Below are 17,286 nucleotides of genomic sequence, written 5' to 3'. Positions count from 1 at the left end.
GAAACTGTTCACAACAAATGATCTGGTAAGCAAGGTAAGCACGGTGCTCACCTTGCCTATTGGATAATCTGCCCCTGGCTGTTGGGCATTTGTGGAGTAGTTTGGCCAGAAGATTTTTTTACTACTACTTTTCTCTCACTGGGTATTTCTTTTGGGTTTTATGCCTTTAAAAAAATTATAACGAAGTGTTTAATGATTTCAGTCAAGGTACTTAGAGACTTAAGAGTATGCTCAGCTTCCCAGGGCTGACATCCTCAGCTCTATATTCAAAGCCAGGATCCAAGGAGGTCCTGGACTAGCAGTCTGGAAGATTTGGCCTCCTATCTCAGTCTCTTCAGCAACTTACAAGGAGGAGGAAATAGTTATGTCTCCCAAAAGAGTAAGTCATCACCTTGCCTTGCAGGGGCAATAACATGCTGGAACCCAACTGACTCCCTGATGTGACATACAAAAATGAGTCAGTGGTATGTGGGATGGTAAGTGCGATCGGCCACCAAGATGGGGAAAGCCTAGCCAGGGGAAGGCACATCTTCTCCTGTCTGTGGAGACAGCAGAGCCTGGGCCGGTGGCGATGGTGTGCGACATATGGGCTGTGTCTTGGGTAAAATGATGACACGGCACTGTCTACTTCCCAATTCCACAAATTTTGAAGAAATATTTAGAAACAAAAGGTGACAGCTGAAAAGAACATGGAAGTAGGTCCCTGGTTTCTTCTCTGCCTTCTCACACGTCCTTCTCAGTGTTGCTCTACCCCCACAAAAGGAAAAAAAACAATCGTTTATGGAAATGTTCCTTAAAAATATGGCTTTTTCTTCAAAAAAGGGTCATACAACAAAACTGAAGCACGTGAGTCATAAATGGTAAGCCAGAGCCTGCCTGGCTGGACCTCCAGTTATTTTGATTTCCACTAAAAACAGAGACCCATTTCACAAATAACCAATTCCACTGTGTTCCGTGCTCCAAAAAGGAGGAAACAACAACAAAATACAATTGCAACGCATCCTGATATCCAATTATGTATTTTTCTCTTGCCTAATGTGTCTAATCTGTGGTAGTCACCAACTGTATCATATCAACTTACGAAGCACATACTCAGAAGTTACTCTGTTCAAAGCAGTGGACTCCAGAACCGACTCCTGCCCGAGATGCAAGGAAATGTTCAAAAACCGGGCTTTTCACTTGGTAATCTTTTTCATGATCACCTGTTTTCGTGGTCTGCATACTTCATCTTTTGATCTTGATGCTCTGGGTGTCACTCGGTCCCTCCTCATTTCCGTTCTTCTTTTTCTCTCTCTCCACATCACCAAAGCAAGAGCAAAAGAACATGGGAAACTCAAACATGATCAGCAAAACCTTCTACGCCTGCCTGGGAACATAGGCTCCTTAAGAACATTTGATTTATGGTGGGCTATTTCTTATATGTCTAATCATAACTGCTACTAAATCACGTGGCGTGATCTGTTCGCTGTACTATATTCTGTGTTCTCATACCCTTCCTACGTAGAATTCATATACTCAGGCCTGCAGAGTGCTTTATAATCATAGTTACTCGTCATCCCTCATCACAGCTTGTTTCCTCTCTACTGATTTTATGCGAACATAGTAGATAAAGCACAGGAAATTCAGAGATCTGCCAGGGACAGTCTGGTGAACTATCGAGAGAGTCAGAAGTTGAAAGAAGAAACTTGGATGTTCTAGATCTTCAGTGACCAATACAGTAGCCACTAGCCATATGTGGCTGTTGACCACCTTAAATGTGACTAAGGAAAATGGAAATGTGCTCTAAGTATAAAATATATCTTGGATTTTGATGGTTTGTAAAAAAAAAAAAGTATGTAAAATATCTCAGTGATAATTTTTATCTTGATTAAATGCTGAAATAATATTTTTGGTATATTGGATTAAATAAAGTATTCCATGCAATTAATTTTATTTGTTTTTATTTTTTAAATATGGTTACTAGAAAATTAGGATCCATGGAGGCACAGTCGTTAAACACTAGGCTGTTAACCGAAAAGTCAGTTGTTTCAAGCCACCATCCTCTGCCCTGGAAAAAGATACAGCAGTCTGTTTCTGTAAGGATTTATAGCCTTGGAAATCCTATGTGGCATTCTGCTCTATCCTATTGAGTCACTATGAGTCACAGTCGACTCAATGGCAACAGGTTCGGTTTGCTTTACTAGAAAACTAAACTTACATATGTGGCTTGCATTATATTTCTATTGGATGGTACTGGCCCATTGCCTTTCTCAGAAGCTGCCTTATGTGCTGGAGGTGGTTAGGTGGCTGGATTGAATTAACATTACTCTTGTTGAACTAAAGATAATGTGGCTTGAGGTAGTCTGTATTCCAAGGAGCCACAACCACCCCAAGAATGGCAGAAGACAGGAAGACCTGCGATATGGACAGTCTTCAATAGTAGTTAAGTTTATTTGTAGACAGACCACTGAAGTTCTTGTCTTAGCTTTACCATTTATTAGTCATGAGACTGGGAATGCTGTCTGGCTCACAGTTAGTATTCAATAAATATCGGCTGACTGGATGAATAGATGAATAAGTGAATGTGTGCAAAGGAAAGTAGGGACTCCTTTTGTTTGTTTACTACAAAAGCAAAGAATGACTTCGAAAACTAGGTTAGGAGCTGTACAAATTTAGAGCCACTTTCTCTAAAAGTGTCACTTCAGATCCCAAATCACGAAATACTACAGGGTGTGTGGTAACCCAGCTGCTGTTGTTCATGGGTATTGGCAGGCAAGGAATTAGGGAACAAGAACTGTGCAGGCTCCAGACTCCCACCTGCCATTTCTGAAGCATTCCTATTTGATCATCGTGAAAAGCCTGGCTTCCCTCGAGCTTTACACTCCAACCTCTCTGCTCTTGACCAACTGACCTTCCCACCTCTGGTCATGTGCACTCGTCCTGGGAACACTTAACAACCCAGCTCACAGGCCCTCCCTTCACTCTAGTCCTCCCTTCACTGGGCATGACCTTTCCATGCTGACCTCTTTCCATGAGTCTCTGGGGACTAGAAGAACCTCCTCATAGGTGGGTGATGGCTCAGGCCTGTGCATCCCCTGGCCCACCCACCACCCGCAGTTCTGCCCCTTCCCTACATGGAGCATCCCCTCTCTTCAGAGAGGGCAGACTTCGCTTCTCCTCTAACAGTTTACTCAGCAGGAACCCAAGCTGCATGTAATCCCACCACTATTATTGTGCTTTAAGTGAAAGTTTACAATTCAAGTCAGTTTCTCATACAAAAACTTATACACATATTGTTATGTGACCCTAGTTGTTCTCCCTACAATGTGACAGCACATTCCTTCTCTCCACCCTGTATTTCCCACATCCATTCAACCAGCTCCTGTCCCCTCTGCCTTCTCATCTTGCCTCCAGATAGGAGCTGCCCACATAATCTCATGTGTCTACTTGAGCTAAGACGCACACTCCTCACCAGTATCATTTTATGTCTTATAGTCTGGTCTAATCTTTAGACACAGAATCTTTAAATCTGCTCCTTCCTCCTTCAGGGACTTCCACGATCTTCTCCTGTCCTTAGGGTGTACTCCTCCCAAGCCCTCCCTGGCATCCTCTGCCCTGCTGTTTCCAAGAAGGCTCTGTCTAAGGGGCTTGCTGCCGAACACAACTGGATCTTGATGGAATAAAACAGTTACTAATCAGGAAGTGGCAAATATGTCACCCTTCCTAGAGGAGCAATCAGTCCCCTACTCCATGAAGGGATTTAGCTTTCAGCTTTTACTCCTGAAGGCCGAGTTTTAGTTCCTTCTTTTGATGTTACTTTAGTACGCACCTCTTTGAAGGGGCTCCAATCCCAGGAAGTCTATCCACAGGGTTTCCTAGGTCTAGAGACTCAGGGTTCCTGGGTCCCCAGGCCCTGTTCCAGAAACACTCTGACCAGACCACCTCACCCCTTTCCAACCTGGGCCTCATCATCTCTGCCAGCCTGTCCTAAGTGTGGCAGGGGTGGGTCCTGCCTCCTCAGGCTGCTTTTTAGGACCCACATCACTTGCTACCCTACACTGAAGTTGTCTGCTTACTGTTCAGTCTCTTGTCTAGTAGAGTGTAACGTCAAGGGCAATCATTTCCAATCCACCCTCATAATCCCACAATGTAGCGGACATCTGACACATGGTACAACATAGCACAGGTGCTTAATACATGATGGTACTGTGGAACCATCTGAGGAATTTTCCTGCAGAGACAAATGATGCAGTGGCAAATGTTAACTTAGTCCGTGCCAGTGAAAACAACGAATTTCCATCCTGTGGACACTCATCTGCCAAATATGCTCATTACTGAAGAAGCTGGGAATTGACTGTGATTTGGAATCTAACTAGTGCCTTAGTCTGATACTCCTGAAGATGATATCTCCTGGTTTCATTTTAACAAAAACGCAGAGAAACCTGTATTAACATTTGATATATTAGTTGTCTAATAAAAGACAACACTGCGGCATGTTTTTTGATGTCTGACGGATAACCTTTTAGCTTAATATCTGCTTCATACAGTTTGAGACATCATTAATTAACTTCTGTTGATTGAATGCTACAACTAAATCACCCAGCATACATTTTTGTACTCTGCAAGACCACTTTCCTTCCCTTGAAAGGTGAGACCAGTTATTTATAAATGAACACAATACCATCTACTTGACCAGAGAGCTGGAGTCGCTCTTTTCACAGTGGACTTTGTGTGACTTGTAACTCCCCACCGCTTTGCATCACTTTGACTCCAGCTCATGGCCACCTTATGTATAAGGGAACACTGCCCATCCCGCTCCATCTGCATGATCGTTGGTATGTTTGAGTTCATTGTTGCAGCTGTGGTGTCAGACCATCTCACTGAGGAAACTCCTGAGTCTACACCTGCAGTGACAGGAATGACAAGCTGTGTTGATCATTATGAAAAATTGAAAAGGCCCTACCGTCATCTTTACACACATGTGAATATGACACAAAAGAAAACATTACAGTATGTAAAGAAATAGCTTCCATGTGCTGTTATTCCAATAGTAGGTGGAGGTACTGGATGGAAGGAGCAATAATTCCTTGTGGCAAACGAATTTAGAAGTGAACCCTTTCAGTGTACAGCAGGGTATGGGCACCCACCCTTGGAGTGGCAGCACAGTGTAACCAGTGGCAAAACGCTAGACAGCTCTATGGGTGACTCTTTGTACCACATGGTCTTTTTCTCTGTACTGCCCTCTTTTCAACCAGTGGGCACATGTTTGAGCAAGGAGTCTTTGGGTGTTCCACTCAATTACAGAGACCCCCAGGTCAAAAGATCCCCCAGGTCCAGTGTGAGTCCAAGGTCTCTTGGGCACAGGGAGGCACAGCTAGCTCAGGGCACATTTCTATGCTCTCACCCAGCAGGGCTCAGTCAGATCCATGAGTGGAGCCCAGTGGGATGAACCCACGATGCCAGGACCATGGGCAAGCATCTCTCACAGAAGCTCTGCCAGCACTGGCTGGACTTGCTCCTGGGGTCAGAATGGGCCAAGGGGCCAACAAACGCTGGGAAACTCTCCGTGCGTGTTATTGCACAGGACTCTACTGAGGGGTGGGGGGAGGTGGGGCTATTGACCCTCCTTACAAATAATGCAGCCACCTCAGAGACACCAGGTAACTTGGCAAAAGTTATTCAGTGGCAAGGGCAGCGCTGGGATGTTGTGCCAGTGCCATTGCTCTCTCCACCACACAGGGCATTCCTTTTTCGTTCCTCTTTTCCTCCAGTCCTTTAGTCAGGATTCTTTTGGTCAGTGCCTTTGCATTCCTGCCTAAAGGCAGACAGCTTGAAGGTACAAGTGACACCTGGAGGTGGGGTAGTTCCCTGATCATTCTTGGAAAAACAGAGCTGCCTGTTCTTTAATAAGGAAAGCTTCTAGGTTGCAGCATTAAGTATCTGCACTTCTAAACAGATCCTTTGAAGTATTGTCTGACTTACCTCAAAATAAGCATGCTTCTAGGGACTCTACCTGGAGCCCACATAGACTTGATAAAAAAAAAATTTTTTTTTTGATAAAAGCTACACGTAAAAGATGGTAATGAAAAGGAACCTGGTATTGCGCTTGGCAGGAGGTAAAAAGCAGCGGGGCTGGGCCTAGCACTGGGGGCTCACACAGCATGTGCTCACCATCTTCCTCCCTGGCACCAAGAACAGCCCCCTTCCTTGGCAATGAGCATAGCACAGATGCTGGCTCCGAGGTGGTGCCAAGGTCTCCCCTTGTGGAGGTGCTGACGTGCTTACAGATATAAATGAAATAAATCAGTCTGCGTTGGAAAGGCCTGTGAGGTCCAAGTGACAGATTTGGGTGTCTCAGGAGCCAGCCTTTTCTTATAGGCTTGTTGCCCCACCCGCTTTGCTGAGGAGCTCTGTCCATTTGAAAGGTGTTTCTCAGAGAAGCCTTCCAGCCCAGAACAGGACCCCTGGAGACTGCGTGTGTTTTACCCAGAATGTGCCTTTCTGCTCATTTTGGGAAGCAAAACTGCCCCTCCATGAGGTAAAACCAACTGCTCCCTTTTAGTTGTGGGTTTTTCTTTTATTGAAAACATAAATAAATTAGATTGTGAACTTCTTTTCACATTTCATTTTTTTGGACAACTTCAATGAGAAAGCAGCTTATGGGAGGTTTGCTTCTTTTAGGAGTTGTACATATTTCCAATGCTTTTCCTGCTTCTCATAGAAGCAAGACTCAGCTGTGAACTCTTAGAAAGGCCGCTTCTCACACAGCTCTGGGGTTGGCTAATTCTCACTCCCTCCTGCGCTGTACACCCTCGTGTAGTACAGGCTGACCAGGGAAGACAGACATCCTTGGCAGTCCCTGCTTGGTAAAGTCTGCCCAGACAACTGAGCCCATTCCAAATTCCCCTGCTACTTACCTTCTGATGAGCCCCTCTGTACACACAAATACAAATGTGTGCTGTCATGCTCTCAACATTTTAGCATGAGCTTTCTCTCTCAGCTTTTTTGGGTCCCTGGAAGTGGCCACACCCTTGTGCTAATTACAGAGAGTAAATGGGCTGTGAAGGTTGGAAAATACATTGGTAAAATAGAAGATAAAATTAAGGCTAGCCTTCTTTGTGATGTTAGTAAAAGAAATCATTAGCATTTTATAGAATTCAACATTTTTAAAATTTTGGAATTATATAAAAAGAAAAAAAAATGACTGCCCTGACAGGGAGCACAACAGAGAACTCCTGAGGGAGCAGGAGATCAGTGGGATGCAGACCCCAAATTCTCATAAAAAGACCATACTTAATGGTCTGACTGAGACTAGAGGAATCCCGGCGGCCATGCTCCCCAGACCTTCTGTTGGCCCAGGACAGGAACCATCCCCGAAGACAACTCATCGGACATGAAAGGGACTGGTCAGCGGGTGGGAGAGAGACGCTGATGAAGAGTGAGCTAATTATATCAGGTGGACACTTGAGATTGTGTTGGCATCTCTTGTCTGGAGGGGGGATGGGAGGATAGAGAGAGAGGGAAGCTGGCAAAATTGTCACGAAAGGAAAGACTGAAAGGGCTGAGTCAATAGGGGGAGAGCAAGTGGGAGTACGGAGTAAGATGTATGTAAACTTATATGTGACAGACTGATTGGATTTGTAAATGTTCACTTGAAGCTTAATAAAAGTTAATAATAATAAAAAAAAGAAACACTAAATCACACCAACATTTAAGAAAATCCATTTGTTCTGGAGATGGACAAAACCACCCCAAAATTTGCTACTCTTCATTACATGACTCAATCTTGTCAGAAACTCAGTTCCAAGCTCTACACAAGCTATTATGTTCAGTAATCTATTTTCTCCACTAAAATAAATATCATCTGATGCCAGTATGCACAGATAATATATCTGACCTTTTCCAACTTATCAGCATTCAGGAAAACAGAAAGCTTTCACAGCTGTTATTTTTTTACTTTTATGTTTTGAAAAAAGGGGAAAGAAAAAACCACCAAGCGTTTAATTAAACGGAAGGAACAAGTACCTGGCACAAGTTAAAAACAAACTCTGAAGCAAAGGGATAGTGAAGGAATAGGATCTGCTTGCATCTCAACCTTATGTTTCAAAAGCAGTTGGAAATACCAACTCCAATCTGAGCATGGCCTATGCAGCCCCCTCCTGCCCAGGTGCTCCTTCCTTCCTGCATCTGTGGCTGCTTCCGGCCACCCTGCCCCGTACCCCCTTCTCTGACTGCTCCTTGATTGCCTGCCGCTAGCAGTCCCCTTTCTTCATTTCAGCCGGGAGGTCCCCTTGCACTGTGCAGCACTGATTTCTAGGCCTGCTGAGCTACTGACACAGTCAGACACGGCTTTCTGATGATATGCTAGCTTATGAGCCAAGAACATTGAATGAGGCTGAGGCAGGGTCTCTGTCACCTGAAATTCACATTCTTCAATTAGAATTCCGTGTGGAAACATGGAGCTAGAGGAAGACAAAACCATTCAGAAACCTGGGGCTCCATACAGTCCATCGGAGGTCATGGAAAATACCCCGACAAAGTCAATTGGCAGGGCTTTAGAAAGGGCAGATGAGAAATAGACCCTTGGCAATTTTAAAAACAAACCAGGATATATTACAGTCCAGAAGAATTAAGTTTAGGATCCTATTGTCTTTACAGCACGCATTTGTTTCAGATGCTCATTTTACACATTTATAGTATCTCGCCAAAATGATAGCCTATCTCATTTCCATTTTAAAAAAGTATACAAGAGACTGAACCAAAGTTTCCACATTTATCACATGCGTGCTCAGGGGGTGGGACTGTCGTGGAATAATAGATGGTATGATTTGTCTTGGAATTAATTAACTGTTGTTCCCCATTTATGAGAATACATCAAAAAAAGGTACAGAATTTGAAAATTTGTATTTTTAAATTAGTTAAATGCTCTCTACTTCTAAGTAGCTAGTTCAAACCTACCACATCAGGAATTCAATTAATAAACAAGAGGCAGTCGAGGAAATTGGCTGAAGGCTTCGTCATCTCAGCAGAGAGACGCCAGCTTCCTTTGGTCTTTTACTTCTATGTTGTTGTTAGTCGCCTTTGAGTTGGCTCTGACTCATGGCGACCTCTTGTATAACAGAAGGAAAGGGTGCCCGGTCCTGTGCCGTCTTCATGGTTGTTGGTATTATTTGAGTCTATTGATGTGGCTGTTGTGTCAATCTATCTCACTGAGAGACAATAATATGAAAAATTGATGAGACTGTTGTAGGAGCCTTGTGTCGCTAATATCAGAAGGAAGCACAGTCTGTCATAAATTAAGGGCTTCATTTCCAATATGAAGGGGACTTCTTACTTGTAATGACATGGAAAGCCCTTTCTCAATAAATAATACTTGTATACAAAGCCTTGCTTAAGCTGCTGCTGGAAATAACTGCATTTAGAATCAGTAATTTTCTCTAAAGACTACCTCCTGCTTGAAGATATCATGGAAGGGGTGTCCCTAATATGAGGTCATGTTTTAAGGGTTGTATGTTTAAGGATTGCTCTGTCATATGGAAGGTAAGGTTGCTGTTACTGAATGAGAGACGGAAGGTGGTAATATCCACATTTAAAACAAGGGAACCTTTTTCTTAGTTGTCAAGAATAAAAGGCAAGCTGCTAATATCTGTGTGTTTGTGTGGGTGGGTGGGGAGTTAAAAAAAAAAAAAAAAAAAAACAGTGTTAGAAAATAAGAGAATTTTGAAAAAGCCAGTGTTAGAGGAAGACTGATTCAGGTAAGCTGTCACCACACTTTTCAAAACCCCATTTGCTGTGATGGGTAATATTTAGAAACAGTCAGCAGAGCTTCTAATAAACCAGTTGAAAGAGAAAACATTGAGAACAAGATTGAGTGGTGACAGAACACAATAGCCGGGATGGAAAATATGCCTGAAATAAATGAAAAACAGCAAGTTTCTGAGGCCAAACGACCCCTCCTGCTTCCCAAATAACCTGACTCTCCAGGGAAGAAAACTGCACCTCATCTTTTGGTCTTCATTAAGGCAGATATCCTCATACTAAATACTCCTCTGTTACATGGTGAGACTTTATTATGCCAGGCTTTATTATTCTAGCCTGGGAATAGCAGTATCATTTGAAACCTATTAAAGACCATGTAAATGTAGAAGGCATATTAACTTACCTCCTGATGCAAGGATAAGCAATCAGAGCCACGGCTCCGAAGTCTGCTAGTGCTGCCTGTACCTTGAGTTTGAATACTGCCCCCTTACCGCTATAGTTCTAACGTCCATGTACCACAGAAAAAAGTTTCTCTTCACTCATTTTCACAGCTCTCTCTGTTTAGTAGTTCCACTATGTCACTCAAAGCTGGACATGATGACCGATTAATATAAATCCAAAGAATATGCTAAACATAATTATGTCGCTGTAAAGATGCACGGAATCCTTCATATAACTCAATATTTGAAAAAATGTCTTTCAAAACATTTCAGAGGCAATTCCACTTCAGATTATGAACAGAAAAGGAAGATTTATGGGTTTTCCCCTCCCCTACCTTTTTTTTTTTTTTTAATTAATTTTTATGGTGCTTTAAGTGAAAGTTTACAAATCAGGTCAGTCTCTTACACAAAAATTTACATACACCTTGCTATACACTCCTAATTGCGCTCCCTCTAATGAGACAGCACAGTCCTTTCCCCCACTCTCTCTCCTCGTGTCCATTCGGGCAGCTTCTGGCCCCCTCTGCCCTCTCATCCCCCCTCCAGACAGGAGATGCCAACATAGTTTGATGTGTCTACTTGATTCAAGAAGCTCATTCTTCACCAGTATCATTTTCCATCCCTTATTCCAGTCCAATCCCTGTCTGAAGAGTTGGCTTTGGGAATGGTTTCTATCTTGGGCTAACAGAAGGTCTGGGGACCATGGCCTCCGGGGTCCTTCTAGTCCCAGTCTGACCATTAAGTCTGGTCTTTTAATGAGAATTTGGGGTCTGCATCCCACTGCTCTCCTGCTCCCTCAAGGGTTCTCTGTTTTGTTTCCTGTCAGGGCAGTCATCAGTTGTGGATGGGCACCATCTAGTTCTTCTGGTCTCAGACTGGTGTAGTCTCTGGCATATTTGGTCCTTTCTGCCTCTTAAGCTCATAATTGCCTTGTGTCTTTGGTGTTCTTCATCCTTCCTTGCTCCAGGTGGATTGAGACCAGTTGATGCATCTTAGATGGCCGCTTGCTAGGGTTTAAGACCCCAGACGCCACTTTCCAAAGTCGGATGCAGAATGTTTTCTTAATAGATTTTATTATGCCAATTGACTTAGATATCCCCTGAAACTATGATCCCCAAATCCACACCCATGCTACACTGGCCTTTGAAGCATTCGGTTTATACAGGAAACTGCTTTGGGTTTAGTCCAGTTGTGCTGACCTCTCCTGTACTGTGTTGTCTTTCCCTTCACCTGGAATAGTTCTTATCTAATTTTTTTACTATCTAATAAGTGAAAACCACTCTCCCTCCCTCCCGGCTGTTGTAACCATCAAAGAATATTTTCTTCTCTGTTTAGACTATTTTTTGAGCTCTTATAATAGTGGTCTTAAACAATATTTGTCCTTTTGCAGCTGACTAATTTAACTCAGCATAACGTCTTCCAGATTTCTCTGTGTTATGAAATGTTTCATAGATTCATCATTGTTCTTTATTGATGCCTAATATTCCATTGTGTGACTATACTATATTTATCCATTCATCCATTGACAGGCACCTTGGTTGCTTCCATCTTTTTGCTATTGTAAACAGTGCTGCAATGGACATGGTTGTGCATATATCTGTTCATGTAAAGGCTCTTATTTCTCTAGGATATATTCCAAGGAGTGGGTTTGCAGGATCATATGCTAGTTCTATTTCTAGCTTTTTAAGGAAGTGCCTAATCGATTTCCAAAGTGATTGTACCATTTTACACTCCCATCAGCGGTGTAGAAGTGTTCTAATCTCTCCACAGCCTCTCCAACATTTATTGTTTTGTGTTTTTTGGATTAATGCCAGCCTTATTGGAGTGAGATAGAATCTCATTGTAGTTTTGATTTGCATTTCTCTAATGCCTATAGGGTCGCTATGAGTCGGAACGACTCGACAGAAGTGGGTTTGGTTTTTTTTTTTTTAATGGCTAATGATTGTGAGCATTTCCTCATGTATCTGTTATCTATATGAATGTCTTCTTTAGTGAAGTGTCTGTTCATATCTTTTGCCCATTTTTTAATTGGGTTATTTGTCTTCTTGTAGTTGAGTTTTTGCAGTATCATGTAGATTTTAGAGATCAGCTGCTGATCAGAAATGTCATAGCTAAAAACTTTTTCACAGTCTTCAGCTAATCTCTTCACGCTTTTGGTAAAGCCTTTGGATAAGCATAGGTGTTTGATTTTTAGGAGCTCCCAGTTATCTACTTTTTCTTCTGAGTTGTTAGTAATGTTTTGTATACTGTTTATGCCATGTATTAGGGCTCCTAATATTGTCCCTATTTTTTCTTCCATGATCTTTATCATTTTATTTTATATTTAGGTCTTTGATCCATTTTGAGTTAGTTTTTGTGCGTGGAGTGAGGTATGTGTCTTGTTTCATTTTTTTACAAATGGATATCCAGTTATGCCAGCACCATTTGTTAAAAAGACTGTCTTTTCCCCATTTAAATGTTTTGGAGCCTTTGTCAAATATCAGCTGCTCATATGTGGATAGATTTATGTCTGGATACTCAATTCTGTTCCATTGGACTATGAATCTGTTGTACCAGTACCAGGCTGTTTTGACTACTAGGTTCTAAAATCAGGTAGAGTAAGGCCTCCCACTTTGCTCTTCTTTTTCAGTAATGCTTTACTTATCCGGGGCCTCTTTCCCTTCCAATAAGAAGTTGGTGATTTGTTTCCCCATCTCATTAAAGAATGCCATTGGAATTTGGATTGGAATGGCATTAAATGTATAGATCGCTTTTGGTAGAATAGACATTTTTACAATGTTAAGTCTTCCTATCCATGAACAACGTATGTTTTTCCACTTATGTAGGGCTCTTTTAGTTTCTTGCAGAAGTATATTGTAGTTTTCTTTGTATAAGTCTTTTACGTCTCTGGTAAGATTTATCCCTAAGCATTTTATCTTCTTGGGGGCTACTGTAAATGGTATTGATTTGGTGATTTCCTCTTCGATGTTCTTTTTGTTGGTGTAGAGGAATCCAACTGATTTTTGTATGTTTATCTTGTATCCCGATACTCTGCTGAACTCTTCTAGCAGTTTCAGTAGTTTTCTGGAGGATTCCTTAGGCTTTTCTGTGTAAAAGATCGTGTCGACTGCAAATAGAGAAAATTTTACATCTTCCTTGCCAATGTGGATTCCCTTTATTTCTTAATCTAACCTAATTGCTCTGCCTAGGACCTCCAGCACAATGTCGAATAAGAGTGGTGATAAAGGTCATCCTTGTCTGGTTCCTGTTCTCAAGGGGATGCTTTAGGGCTCTCTCCATTTAGGATGATGTTGGCTGTTGGCTTTGTATAAATGCCCTTTATTATGTTGAGGAATTTTCCTTCTACTCCTATTCTACTGAGAGTTTTTATCATGAATGGGTGTTGAAATTTGTCAAATGCCTTTTCTGCATCAATTGATAAAATCATGTAATCCTTGTCTTTTGTTTTATTTGTGTGATGGATTACATTAATTGTTTTTCTAGTGTTGAATACTCCATAAAAAATACCTGGTATGAATTCCACTTGGTCATGGTGAATTATTTTTTTGATATGTTGTTGAATTCTATTGGCAAGATTTTTGTTGAGGATTTTTGCATCTAAGTTCATGAGGGATATAGGTCTGTAATTTTCTTTTTTTGTGGTGTCTTTACCTGGTTTTGGTATCAACTATATGGTGGCTTCACAGAATGAGTTTGGGAGTATTCCTTCCTTTCTATGCTCTGAAATACCTTTAGTAGTAGTGGTGTTAACTCTTTTCTGAAAGTTTAGTAGAAGTCTGCAGTGAAGCAGTTCAGAACAGGGTTTTTTTTTTTTGTTGGGAGTTTTTTGATTACCTTTTCAATCTCTTCTTTTGATATAGGTCTATTTAATTGTTCTACCTCTGTTTGTGTTAGTTTAGGTAGGTAGTGTGTTTCTAGGAAATCATCCATTTCAGGTAGGTAGTGTGTTTCTAGGAATTCAAATTTGTTAGAGTACAATTTTTCATAGTAATCTGATTCTTTTAATTTCATTTGGGTCTGTTGTAATATCGCCCATCTCATTTCTTATTTGGGTTATTTGCTTCCTTGCCTGTTTTTCTTTTGTCAGTTTGGCCAATGGTTTATCAATTTTGTTGATTTTTTTCAAAGAGCCAGCTTTTGGTCTTGTTAATTCTTTCAATTGTTTTTTGTTTTCTATTTCATTTATTTCTGCTCCAATTTTTATTATTTGTTTTCTTCTGGTGCCTGAGGGTTTCTTTCATTGCTGTCTTTCTATTTATTCAAGTTGTAGGGATAATTCTTTGATTTTGGCCCTTCTTTTTGGACGTGTGCATTCGTTGATATAAATTGACCTCTGAGCACTGCTTTCACTGTGTCCCAAAGGTTCAGATAGGAAGTGTTTTCATTCTCATTGGAGTCTATGAATTTCTTTATTCCATCCTTAATGTCTTCTATAATCCAGTCTTTTTTGAGCAGGGTATTGTTCAGTTTCCAAGTATTTGATTTCTTTTCCCTGATTTTTCTGTTATTGATTTCCACTTTTATGGTCTTATGGTCAGAGAAGATGCTTTGTAATATTTTGAAGTTTTAGATTCTGCTAAGGCTTGCTATATGACCTAATATGTGGTCTATTCTAGAGAATGTTCCATGTGCACTAGAAAAGAAAGTATACTTTGTTGCTTTTCGGTAGAGTGTTCTGTATATGTCTATGAGGTCAAGTTAGTTGACTGTGGCATTTAGATCTTCTGTGTCTTTATTGAGCTTCTTTCTGGATGTCTTGTCCTTCACCGAAAGTGGTGTGTTGAAGTCTGCTAATATTATTGTGGAACTGTCTCTCACTTTTCAATGCTGATAGAGTTTGTTTTATGTATCTTGCATCCCTGTCATTGGGTGCATAAATATTTAATATGGTGATATCTTCTTGGTATGAAAAAAAAAAGAAATATTGTTCCTTTAATCATTATATAGTGTCCTTCCTTATCCTTTCGGATGGATTTAACTTTAAAGTCTATTTTGTCAGAAATTAATATTGCCACCCCTGCTCTTTGTAGATTGTTGTTTGCTTGGTATATTTTTTTCCATCCTTTGAATTTTAGTTTGTTTGTGTCTCTAAGTCTAATGTGTGTCTCTTGTAGGCAGCATATAGATGGATCTTGTTTTTTAATCCATTCTGACACTTTTTGTCTCTCTATTGGTGCATTTAGCATAATTATGGATAAGTATGAATTTAGTGCTATCATTTTGTTGTCTTTTTTTTGTGCATTGTTGACAGTTTCTTTTTCCCACTTAATTTTATGTGCTGAGTAGATTATTTTTATATATTGTCCTTTCCCCATATTTGTTGTTGTTGATTTTGTTTATGCTGAGTCTGTATTTTTTTCTTGTATTTTATTTTGATGAGTAAGATAGTTTGTCTCCTTTGTGGTTACCTTATTATTTACCCTTATTTTTCTAAATTTAAAACTAACTTTTATTTCTTTGTATCACCATGTCTTCCTCTCCATACGGAAGGTCTATGAGCACATTTCTTAGTCTCTCTTGTTTTGATGTTGTCTTGTTTTATATAATAACATCATCATTACCCTGTTTTGAGCTTTTCTTTTTTTTAATCTTGCTTTGTATTTTTTATTTCCCTGTCTCGGTTGACTTCTGATTGCTTTGCCCAGTGTTCTAGTCTTGGGTTGATACCTGATATTATTTGTTTTCTAACCAAAGAACTCCCTTTAATGTTTCTTATAGTTTTGGTTTGGTGTTTACGAATCCCTAAACTACTGCTTATCTGGAAATGTCCTAATTTCTCCTTCATATTTAAGAGACAGTTTTGCTGGATATATGATTCTTGGCTGGCAATTTTTTTCCTTCAACTTTTTAAATAAGTCATCCCCTTGCGTTCTTGCCTGCATGGTTTCTGCCGAGCAGTCTGAGTTTATTCTTATTGGCTCTCCTTTGTAGGTGATTTTTTGTTTATCCCTAGCTGCTCTTAAAATTCTCTCTTTATCTTTGGTTTTCGCAAGTTTGGTTACAATATGTCTTGGTAACTTCCTTTTAACATCTACCTTATGTGGAGTTTGATGAGCATCTTGGATAGATATCTTCTTATTTTTCACGATATTAGGGAAGTTTTCTGCCAACAAATCTTCAACAATTCTGTTTGTATTTTCTGTTATCCCTCCTTGTTCTAGTACTCCAATCACTCATAGGTTGTTTCTCTTGATAGAGTCCCACATGATTCTTAAGGTTTCTTCATTTTTTTTTAATTCTTTTATCTGATTCTTCTTCAAATATATTAGTGTCAAGTGATTTATCTTCATGTTCAGAAATTCTGGCTTCTACTTGCTCAATTCTGCTCCTCTAATTTTCTATTGAGTTGCCTACTTCTGTAATTTTATTGTTAATCTTCTGAATTTCTGATTGCTGTCTGTCTGTGGATTTTTCCAGCTTATTAGATTTTTCATTATGTTCCTGAATAATCTTTCTTATTTCTTCAATTGCTTTATCTGTGTGTTCCTTGGCTTTTTCTGTGTATTGCCTCATTTCCTTCCTGATGTCTTGAAGGGTTCTGTATATTAAACTTTTGTATTCTGGCTCTGGTAATTCCAGGAATGCACTTTCATCTAGAAGATCCCTGGATTCTTTGTTTTGAGAGCCTGTTGAGGTGATCACGGTCTGTTTCTTTATGTGACTTAATATTGACTGTTATCTCTGAACCATCTATAAGTTATTGTATTAGTTTATGTTTGCTTACTGTGTCGTTGCTTCTTGCTTTGTTTTATTTTGATATGCCCAAATGGGTTGCTTGAGTGAGCTGGCTTGATTATTTTCGCCTTTGGAGCTATCCCCAGATGGCAAGAGCTGTTATCGGGTGTATCAGTCTAGGAGTCCATTCACTTCTTGTATGAATTCAGCTCAGGTGTCTAGGTAGCTGATCATCAAGTGTGGTACAGGCTATATCCTAGTCTTAGAGAGGTGGGGTGGTTGGTGTAGGTACCAGTATGGTTGCAGCAGGGGGTCACGCTCTGAACCAGGCAGGGTGTGGAGAACCGACCCCCAAGTGTCTCTCAGGAAAGTGCATCCCTGTTCCCTAGAGCATACAGGTGGGTGTGTTCTGCAGACGGGCCATGGGCACCCA

At 40.7% G+C, this 17,286-nt stretch overlaps 1 protein-coding gene across 1 annotated transcript in view; it reads right to left on the bottom strand.

Annotated features, from left to right (window-relative positions):
• L3MBTL4 (L3MBTL histone methyl-lysine binding protein 4) overlaps positions 1–17,286 on the bottom strand; it is a 547,866-nt gene that overhangs the window by 28,652 nt on the left and 501,928 nt on the right.

This window comes from Loxodonta africana, chromosome 11 (assembly GCF_030014295.1).
Source record: "Loxodonta africana isolate mLoxAfr1 chromosome 11, mLoxAfr1.hap2, whole genome shotgun sequence".
Taxonomy (NCBI): Eukaryota; Metazoa; Chordata; class Mammalia; order Proboscidea; family Elephantidae; genus Loxodonta; species Loxodonta africana.
The sequence above is the reverse complement of the archived record's forward strand: the minus strand, read 5'-3'. Positions and strand labels throughout refer to the sequence as shown.